This window comes from Nannospalax galili, unplaced genomic scaffold (assembly GCF_000622305.1).
Source record: "Nannospalax galili isolate Female #2095 unplaced genomic scaffold, S.galili_v1.0 scaffold7, whole genome shotgun sequence".
Taxonomy (NCBI): Eukaryota; Metazoa; Chordata; class Mammalia; order Rodentia; family Spalacidae; genus Nannospalax; species Nannospalax galili.
In genome coordinates, this window is record NW_008359081.1 from 8,845,187 (window position 1) to 8,854,804 (window position 9,618).

General features: G+C 41.4%; 1 protein-coding gene across 2 annotated transcripts in view; it reads right to left on the bottom strand.

The window, feature by feature from the left end:
* Tab3 (TGF-beta activated kinase 1 (MAP3K7) binding protein 3) overlaps window positions 1-8,453 on the bottom strand; it is a 61,782-nt gene extending 53,329 nt beyond the window's left edge. For both annotated transcript variants that reach the window (XM_029558441.1, XM_008822729.3), the window contains exon 1: window positions 8,306-8,453. The gene's annotated coding sequence lies outside the window, so the exon portion shown is untranslated. The remainder of the gene's footprint in view (window positions 1-8,305) is intronic.
* Window positions 8,454-9,618: the final 1,165 nt, after the last annotated feature.

The window sequence follows — 9,618 nt, forward strand, 5'->3', positions numbered from 1 at the left end:
TTTTAACTCTTTGAAATTAATGGATTGACAGAAGTAGTCAATCCCTTAATTTTACAAATAAAGAAACCAAGGTCCTTTGAAGTTGGAAGATTTGTTCGAGGTCATAAAAAGATCTGAGTAAGTATAAAACAACTAAAGTTATTCAATTACATTTATCCACTCTCAATTTTCTAAGTTCTAGGGGACTTCCACCCATTAAGAGAAATTATTTGCTGGTAGTATCTCTCAACATGTGCCATATTCACCTGATACGTTTACATCCAACCAACACAAAATTAATTTCTTTGCTTTCCATGACTGATAGCCGAAAGTTATTTCTGTGGCACAAAAGATAAGACTTTCTAAAAGTAAAGTTCATGATGTGCAGCTTACCAGATAACATTCTGTTTACACTATGATGACTCTGACATCAAGCTTAAAGCACATATGAAAATTCAGAATAATGGAACCTCCCTATATGGCATATAGATCCCTGAAAAATAATTTTTAAGAAATCAATCATCGCCATAAGCTGAAACCATGGATTTTCTAAACACTCATATAAACAGTCAAATGTACTACCTTATTGACCTTAAATTATATTACTAGTTTTATACTAATTTTTATTAAGTCAATCATGACTCCTAAATAATTAAATTCTCCAATTCATCCCAATTTAATTCTATATCCATAAAAAAAGCATGCTTAATATTTTTTTAAAAGATTAAGGTTTTGTCATTTTGAAGCTAATTCCTTCAAATGTCAACAATATAAATTACCCATTTAGTCTTATAAAAAGTAGTTTAAGGGGATGGTGAGATGGCTCCGTGGTTAAGAGCACTGGCTGCTCTTGCAGATGACCTGGGTTCGGTTCCCAGCACCCACATGGTGGCTAACAACTGTAATCTCAGTTTCAGGGGATCCAATACTCTCTTCTGACAGTGGGCACTCCACGAAATGGGTGCACTTATATACATACAGGCAATACTCATACACATAAAATAAAAATAATAGATTAAATATTTTTAAAAAAACAGTTTTAAATTATAAAAGTGCTTTCACCCCAGCCTCTAACCCAACAGGGTTCTTTCCACTATCACAAGACTCTCATTTCAAACCATAAAATTCAGTGCCAAGATGAATCTCTGGCTTTGTCAACTTCAGAGGAAACACCTGGCCTTTGAGGACATGCATAAAACTGAAAAATAAAAGTGTTTTATAGCCACAGAAATTTATTTGCTAAAGAAATGGAGATATCAATGATATAAATGAAAATAATTAAACATGGGGCCAGCAAGATGGCTCAGTGGGTAAGGACACTTGCCACCAAGACTGCCAACCTGAATTCAATCCCTGGGACCCACATGTTGAAAGAGAGAACTAACTAACTCCCAAGTTGATTCTTTCCTTCCACAAGCTGTCCTATGACCGCCACACAAGTATGTAGTATACACACACACACACACACACACACGCACACACACACTAAATAAATAAATAAATAAATAAATAAATAAATGTAAAAATATTTAAAACAAACTAACAACCAAATGCAACATGACATCCTGGAACAGAAACAGAACATTAGAGGAGAAAATGATAAAAATCAAACTTTGTAGTTTAGGTATCACTAACACAATCTTAGTTTTGACGCATATAGCAGGGACTGGCAAGGAGTATATGGGAATCTATAGTATCTGCAACTTTAAGTCTAAAATATTCCAAAACAAAAAGATTATTTATAAAGAAACAGCTTGGCAAAAAGTGCTAGGCTGAGAAATGTATGCGTCAGCTAGCCACAAGCAAACGTTGGCTCAGTATTATCCATCTTCAAGTAATGTGTCTTCACTCGCCTAACGCCTCAATACAGGGTGAATAGAGTGCACAGAAAGAACTTTCAAAAGATACTTTAAAATCTGATTTAATTTATTAGAGAGAGTGAGAGAGAGAGAGAGAGAGAGAGAGAGAGGGAGGGAGAGTATGAGAGAGAGAGAGAGAGAGAGAGAGAGAGAGAGAGAGAGAGAGAGAGAGAGAGAAAATGAATGCAGGGCATGGCATGCCTGCTGAGGTCGGCATGGGTTCCAGGGGATTGAACTCAGGTGATAAGGCTTGTGTGGCAAGGGCTTTTACTCACTGAGCTATCACCTCAGTAGCTACCTCTTGTATTTTTTTTTTTAAATATAGTGTTACTCTAGCCCAGGCTGGCCTGGAACTCAGTGTAATATGGAGGGCCATACCTTTACCTATGCACTGCAAAACTTTGAGCTTTTCTTACTGTGAGATCCTGACTATTAGGTAAGGAAAGAAAAGGCTGGATGGAGTGCTGCTTTGTTTTACACACTACTGAGATGTATCTGAAGCGATCCAGCCCTTATAACAATGGAATGGCCACTAACAGCAGAGACTTCGGGGTGGGGGTGGGGGGTGAAGGAGGTCTGGAACATGACGAGGATCCTCTTTAAAGGACAGTTACTTCTCTAACATTGTAACATAAAAGCAAACTCAAAGAGCCTTAAAAAAAAAAAAGTTTGGCTAGGAATGAAAACACAAAATTTGAAAGCATTCCTCAGTGGAAAGAAGAATCCTATTTAAGTGGAAAAGGGGAATCCTATTTAAGGTACAACAGATAATAGAGAGGAGACAGCAAGTGAAGAAGAGTACTGCAGACATTCTAAAATAGTAAAGCTTAATAAAAACACAAGCATATCACATTATGTACTCACTTTCAAGTGGGCGTGGTTTTATGCATTTCACACATTATCAATACCCTTAATCCTGCCCCAAACCTTGTAAGGAGGACACTACTTTATGCCTATTTTACATGTGAAAAGTTCTGTAGTAATGGAACAGGGATTTGAAGGCAGGCAGTCTGAATGGAAAGGCCCTGCTTGTAGCTACTTTATTAGGCAGTATAGTCTTTTGAGAACACAAGCTAGAAAAATGGCTCCTGCCACTACTCATCCTGTCCTCAGCCTCCAGTAGAAAAGAAAGCCTTCTCCTGAAGGCATGAGGAGTACTTGTAGCTAGGCGCATGCAGGAGGAGCCCACTGCCATCTGCACCGGTCCAGTCATCACCTTTTAGACCTGATGTTCTCAGGACATGTACTTGCTGATGTATTGTCAAAGACAAAAGTTAGTTATTATAGGTTTATCAATATTCACATTCAGATATGCTGAGCTGGTCTGAGAACCAGAGCGCCATATGCAACATTATCCCCCCTGTGGGATAATGGGGCTGATTTCAAAATAAAAGTCTTTATAGACCTTCTAGAAATTAAGGCTCCCTCTGTACAGACTCTAGCCTTATAGATGCCAACATCATTAAATTTTACTAAAGGCACTGCAGTTACTCAATCCAGTTTTTCTCAGACATCAAAGAGGTGCAGTTCTTTATACTTGCTGTGATAGAAATGGTGCTACAAAAAAAATAGCATGATATTCTACGGGTCTTCTAGACTATGACCAGTTGTGGATGGATCTAGTAGTTAATATATTGTTCTCCCTTGGCCCTCTCAATAAGCTTTGCCTTTAAAAGTTACTATCAAGGAAGCAGACACATCTTTTACAGGTCCTACCACCAGAATATAAGCGGTATCATGTCAGAAGAAAGCTCAAGTATTAACATTAGTAATGAAAACAGCAATGTTAGTAATAACACCTCTTTTGAACATTTACCATTGCTAGGCATGCTTTAAATATAGTATATCCTCTGGCCCATTTAATATTCACATGAGGTAAATACCACATTATCCTCATTTCAAAAATGAGGAAACAGGTCAGAGATGAAGCAATCTGTCCCAAAACAGAGCTAGTTACTGTTAGAAGATCTGATTATTTGTGCATTTTTCCATAGAGAATTTTTTAACCACTATATTGTACATAATTAGAGAATCTAGTAAACTTAAACTGAATAGAGGCTATAAACTGAAATTCATTTTCCAAACAAGAATGCCTTAGCACAACCGCAACCCTCAAAGACACATCTTACCTTTTACTGGGACTATTTCCTACAAGCAAGCTAAGAGTAAACACATTTTATAGAGAACAAATAAAAATATATTTGGCTTTGCTTTTCTTACTTTGAAATGTCTCACTGAATTGTCTGAATACCACAAACAGCAGTAACAGCATGTAACTTCACCAGACTAATAAAACTTTATTTTAAAATCTTCAGGTAAAACACACTGTTCATGTTTACAACTAAGTAAACTAGAGTAAAATAACAGCAAGACGTCTAATATCTTTGAAAAGTTTCAAAACATCAGCAAGAAACAGTGGGAACAAGATATTCCTTTCATGACAAACTAGAACTCTGTTGTTCCAACACCACCATAAGATCTATTTTAACAACAAACATTAACCTGAGATGGAATGAACATAAATGTTATTTCAAAATGTGTGACCAAATCCAGAAATTTTACATCGACAATGTAAAAAACCTTTATCAGCTTATTTCCTAGAAGAGCCATCTGGTCTACAAAATGAACCTAAATTTGGATAGACAACGGTAGATCATACACTATCTCACTAGGTAACAAAAAGCAGGTAACCTCCAACAATTTCTGGACCACAAGCTTTATTTTTCAAATCATCCACTTGAACCTCAGACATAGACTTTCCAAGATACCAGGTTTCTAAACCAGCCCATGAAAGCCTCAGCATCTGTAAGGTCACAGAAGTACAGCGAACACCAAACTGTGTGAGCAATGGTTCCAAGGGAAAACTCAGATAGCATCTGAACCCAGTACAGAACCAACTGAAACTCGCCTATTCAGATCTGGAAATAGAAGGAAATCTTCCCTCCCTTAGAACAAGTCTGAACTTCCATAACACCACAGCCTAGGCTTCCCTGATCACAGCAAAGCAAGAGAGAAGGACAAAAATCGGAGCTGGAGGGAGAGAAAGGAAAAGTGAGGTAAGACCTGGTTGAAGGAGTAGAACAGAAGGTAGGATGCCAGCTGAAAGGGGAGGGAAAGATATGCGGGTAGGATCCGCTAGTGCCCTCTCCAGCAGCAGACTGTCTTCTACAAACACAGCCCTTGGCTCTGAAGGAAGGGGAAATAGAGAAACCACGGCAGGAGTCTGGACACTGCCTCCCTCGTTCTGCTTTCTAAGAGAGATCTGGTGGGTATGGGGTCTTAGCTGCATCCCTCCTGACCTGCTAGGCCAAAAGAATTCAGACTCAGAAGCTTTCTAGCCCTCTTCACCCTCATTTACCCTGCAAAAAACTTCAGTGTGAACTGAGAACCAAAGGAAGGATCCAGGTAATGGCAAGAACAGCATCAGGAAAGAAGGACTATAAGGTGAGAGATTTTAAGTAAGAAGGAAAGTGAGATACTGGAGAGTTGGATAATAAGTGAACAGAGCACTCAATGAAGTAAGCTATAAAAACACTCATAAGTATTTAGGATTCAATCTGACAGTTCCAAGTATTTCATCACGTCTATTTCACTTTCAGACAAATATTTGTGGCCATGGTAATAATACAATATAGAGTTTGTTATGTGAAGGTATAAAAATAAACTTCTAGGTACATACAATTTCCTGGTGTACTCTTTATATAGTGATGATATAAATCACTTCAGAAAGGCTCTTGTTTACTTGGTAGGCAGTTATATTATCATTTGTCATTTTTTTACTCTACGAGCCCAAATACCACAAGTAATTTCCTTCCCAAGTAAAATATATTTAACTCTTTCTTGGGAGTGTAACTATAATTAAAAACTTGCTTCTTCAGCCCAAAGATTGTGAAGATTACAAAGTGTTATTTAAAACAGTCCCACACTCCATAGAACACATACCCAGACATGTATGGAGGAACACAGAACTTCTTTTTCCATATCCGTGAGACAGAGCTGCTTCCCTGAAGGCTCCTAAAACAGTTTACTTCTTTAAAAAAGGAGCAGCAAATCCCCAATTGCATAACAACATTTCTAGAATTTCCAGCCAAAGATAATTAACTACATAGGTAACCCTGACCAAATGGCCTGCTGGAGGATGAACACTACTTAGGTGTCATCTTCCTGCCCCCACCCCCCCCATGTGTATGGCTGTTCTTCCAGCTGAACTCTACCCAGATATGTGGGGCCTCTCTCTTGAGCAGAGATAAGGGGCAGGGTGACAGGCTCAACAGCACATCAGAAATGCAACATCAGAGACCAGTACGAGCCCCAAGGGTGCCTCCACCTACCTAACCCTCTGCACAACTTTCCTGTGATTTCACCACCAATTTCTCACTCCCTCACTGCTCTGGAACCTCTAAAATTGGTCCATCCCAGGACCCCTCAGAGATGATGTTGCATGTCATAATCTTGGCCCTATTTTTCTTTAAGACACAATTTAAGCTCACATAAAGCAAATTCAAGTCCCCATAAACAGCTATTTTACTTTACTGGTGCATTTCTAAATACAATTCGGGATCAGAGTAAATAAAATATTTAATATTTGACGTAGTCTTGGGCATGCTGAAACAGAAGGCAAAGTTACTAAAATATGAATTTCAGATATTACTACTGCCTATTCAGAATCTTTACGTATCAGCTCAAATGTCACCTGTCTAGAAAATGGACATACCTGAAAGAAAAAAAAATATGAGATTATCATTGCTAAGGACACTGTCGGCCTTCAACAGAACTGAATGATTTCTTTGCAACAAGTTTCCATTTTCAAGAAATTTGTGTCAGTACGCACACAAACTTATACTGCGGATAACAGAAAGAACACATGCTATAAATCAGACATACAAGAGTTAAAGTTTTGCATGTCACCAGCTATATGACCTCAGCTATGTATGCTACAGAAGAACATTGGAGGTTTGTGTCACTGTCTGTACAACAGGGATAACATTATCTTGCACACAGATAACTATAAGGATTAATGTGACATGCACACTGCCTACCAAGTTCAGAACCTGTACATACTCAATGTTAGCTCAGTTTGCTCCAACACAAACTGTACAGGGTGTTCTATAATTAAAGAAAAGAGTGTGTCTAATAAACATAAGAAAACTCAATAAAACACATTATGCTCTGTCAGATGTAACCATGGAAATCATGTATTTAATATCTATCTTCAATAAAACCAACTTTGCCTTGATTAAGCCAATTGTAGGCCAAAGGGGAGGGTAACTTCTAAGGTTGTAAAAATGCCTATCATACACTCACTTAAAACTATGTATGTGTAGAATTTAAGAATATGCTTGTATTCTTTCAGTGTCTATTAAGTAAAACATATCACAAGTTACCATGGGAGATAATCTCCTTTATAACTTAACACTATAAAAGTTAAAACTTCCATCATAAAAACCCTTTCTTCATCAAAATGTTTCATTTTCACGCATGTTCATGTATATTGTTGCAAATTATTCCTTAAAGCCAAAAGTAAACTCTTACCCTCCCAAAATGAAGAGTGCAAAGCAAGTTCCATTCAAGTTCATTCATGCCTATTCCTTTCTACAAGCTCATACATAAATACACTGTATGCTAAAAATTAACAAATGTCATTAAAGAACACAACTGAAAAGTCCTACCTGGCCCAAAGACAGAAAATTTTCTCAAAGAATTTAAATGCTATGCTTCGGTAAAGGCACACATGATTTATATCTCAACACACCGAGTATGAACTTGTGATGCTTTATTGTGCAGCTGACCTTCCACTTCACCTCGTCACCATCCCACCCCCACCCATCCCGCTTTAAGGCACTTCATAAGCAGATACACGGTTCTAAACTATAAACTCCAAAACTAGGATCAACTCGAATCCGCTATTGGACCTCAGAGGGGTGCTTAACGTGATCTCCTTTCAACCAAGGCAACGTCTTCGTCTTCCTGAACACTTGCCAACAATCATTTGCAAACCTCTTCCACAACTATCATTACTATTACTACGAGCCTTGCCCACATGTCTCAACACCTTCCAGGGAATCAGCCCCGGTTCTCGTACACTTAATCCTCGAACACCTTACCGGGGCTTGAAGCCTATCCGCAAGAGGTTGTCTCCGCGATGTCAAGGAACCGGTGAGAAAGGGCATCAGCCCCTCCAACCAGGGTCACCGGCACTCAAGACCCCCATCCGCGGCCACTCCCTCTCCCCTCGACCTCGGGGCACTGGGGCATCCGGGGCGGGCGCAGCCGGCGACAGGCCCCGCACAGCCCTCCCGCAGCCCCGCACATCCCTACGCCTGCTAGCAGCCAGAGGCCGGGCCAAGCCCCTCGAAACCCCACAGTCACGCACACGCCACGCGTCTGGACGCGGGGTCAGCAGGGCGACCCCGGGGCACCCCCAAAGTGCTGGCCCCCGGCAGGTGCGGGGTTTCGGCAGCACTCACCGGGAGGTCTCCGCCGCTCCAGACGCCTCACCCGGTCGCTGTCGCCGGCTCCCGTTGGGGGGTCCGGGCCGGCGCCGCTTTCCCGGCCGACCCCCCTCGGGTGCGCGCCGCGCCGAGGGCAGATCCGGTGTGAGCCGCCGCCGCCGCCGCCGCCCCCTTGCCTCCCTCCTCCCTCACGGCGTCCCTCCCACCGAGGCCCGCCTAGTATTTCCTGGATCCGGTCTCGGGGAGAGCTTGGCAGGCCAGCCGCCGGCTTCAGGGCTTCCGTTGGCCGCCGTCGCTCGCCAGGCACAAAGATGGCACCGCTGGGGACTGCCGTAGGCGCTCTCGCGAGGCTTTCCCCACAGGAACCGGAGGGCGGGGCCCCCACAGGAAAGGTGATAAATGAGCCCAGGCAAATGCTCTCCCATATCGGAAATGGGTAGTAGCAGTTACACGGAGAGTTCACTACGCCTGCGCGAGACCGTGGGGTTGACGCCTGCTCAGAACGGCCCCTATCGGGAGCCGCTCCCTCTGAGTTTTACCTGTTTCCTCTGGAGGCGTGGGGCGGAGTAACTAGGAGTGCAGCCCTGTGAAGGGCTTGACATAACCAGATGCCAACATGAGAGGCGTCTCTTAAGGCTTTGGCATCCCTCAGAAGCTCCAAAGGCCAACACACTTGTGCATTCTCAGGAGTCCTCAAGCCCTTTGCTCCTCCCTGTCTCTGCTGTGAGAGTATTCTTTAGAAAGTCTCAGATGCTCCTTCATTCTATTGGTTCACTTTATCAACGCCTTCTAGTGAGCTTAGAGCCCAGCTCGCAACTGACAACCACTGTCCTCAGCTTTTTCACATCACCATCTAACGATCTCTTTTATGTTGCTGCTAAGAAAGCCTTCAAAATCGATAGAAAATAACTCCTTTTCTAGTTTTTTTTTTCTAGTCTTTCATTTATTCAAATAAGTATTGTTCAGTTTCCTACGGATCAAGCACTGAGGAAATAGGTTTGCTCTGACCACAAGGAGCATTTGGTCTGAGATGGAGAGGGATAGAAAAAATAGTTTTGTGTTAGTAAGGAACAGAGAGAGCTTCATAGATATGAAGGGAAGATGTCATGAAGATACCTCAAAGGGGGAAAAAAAAACTAAAAATAGAGCTAACATAGGATCCAGCTATATCACTCCTCGGTATATACCCAAAGGACTTGAGCATACCACAGACATACTTAACCATCTCTACTTAATGTAGCACAACTCATAAGTCAAGATATGGAAACAACCAAGATGCCCATTACTCGATGAACGGATAAAAATGTGGCATATAAAAGACGTGAAGT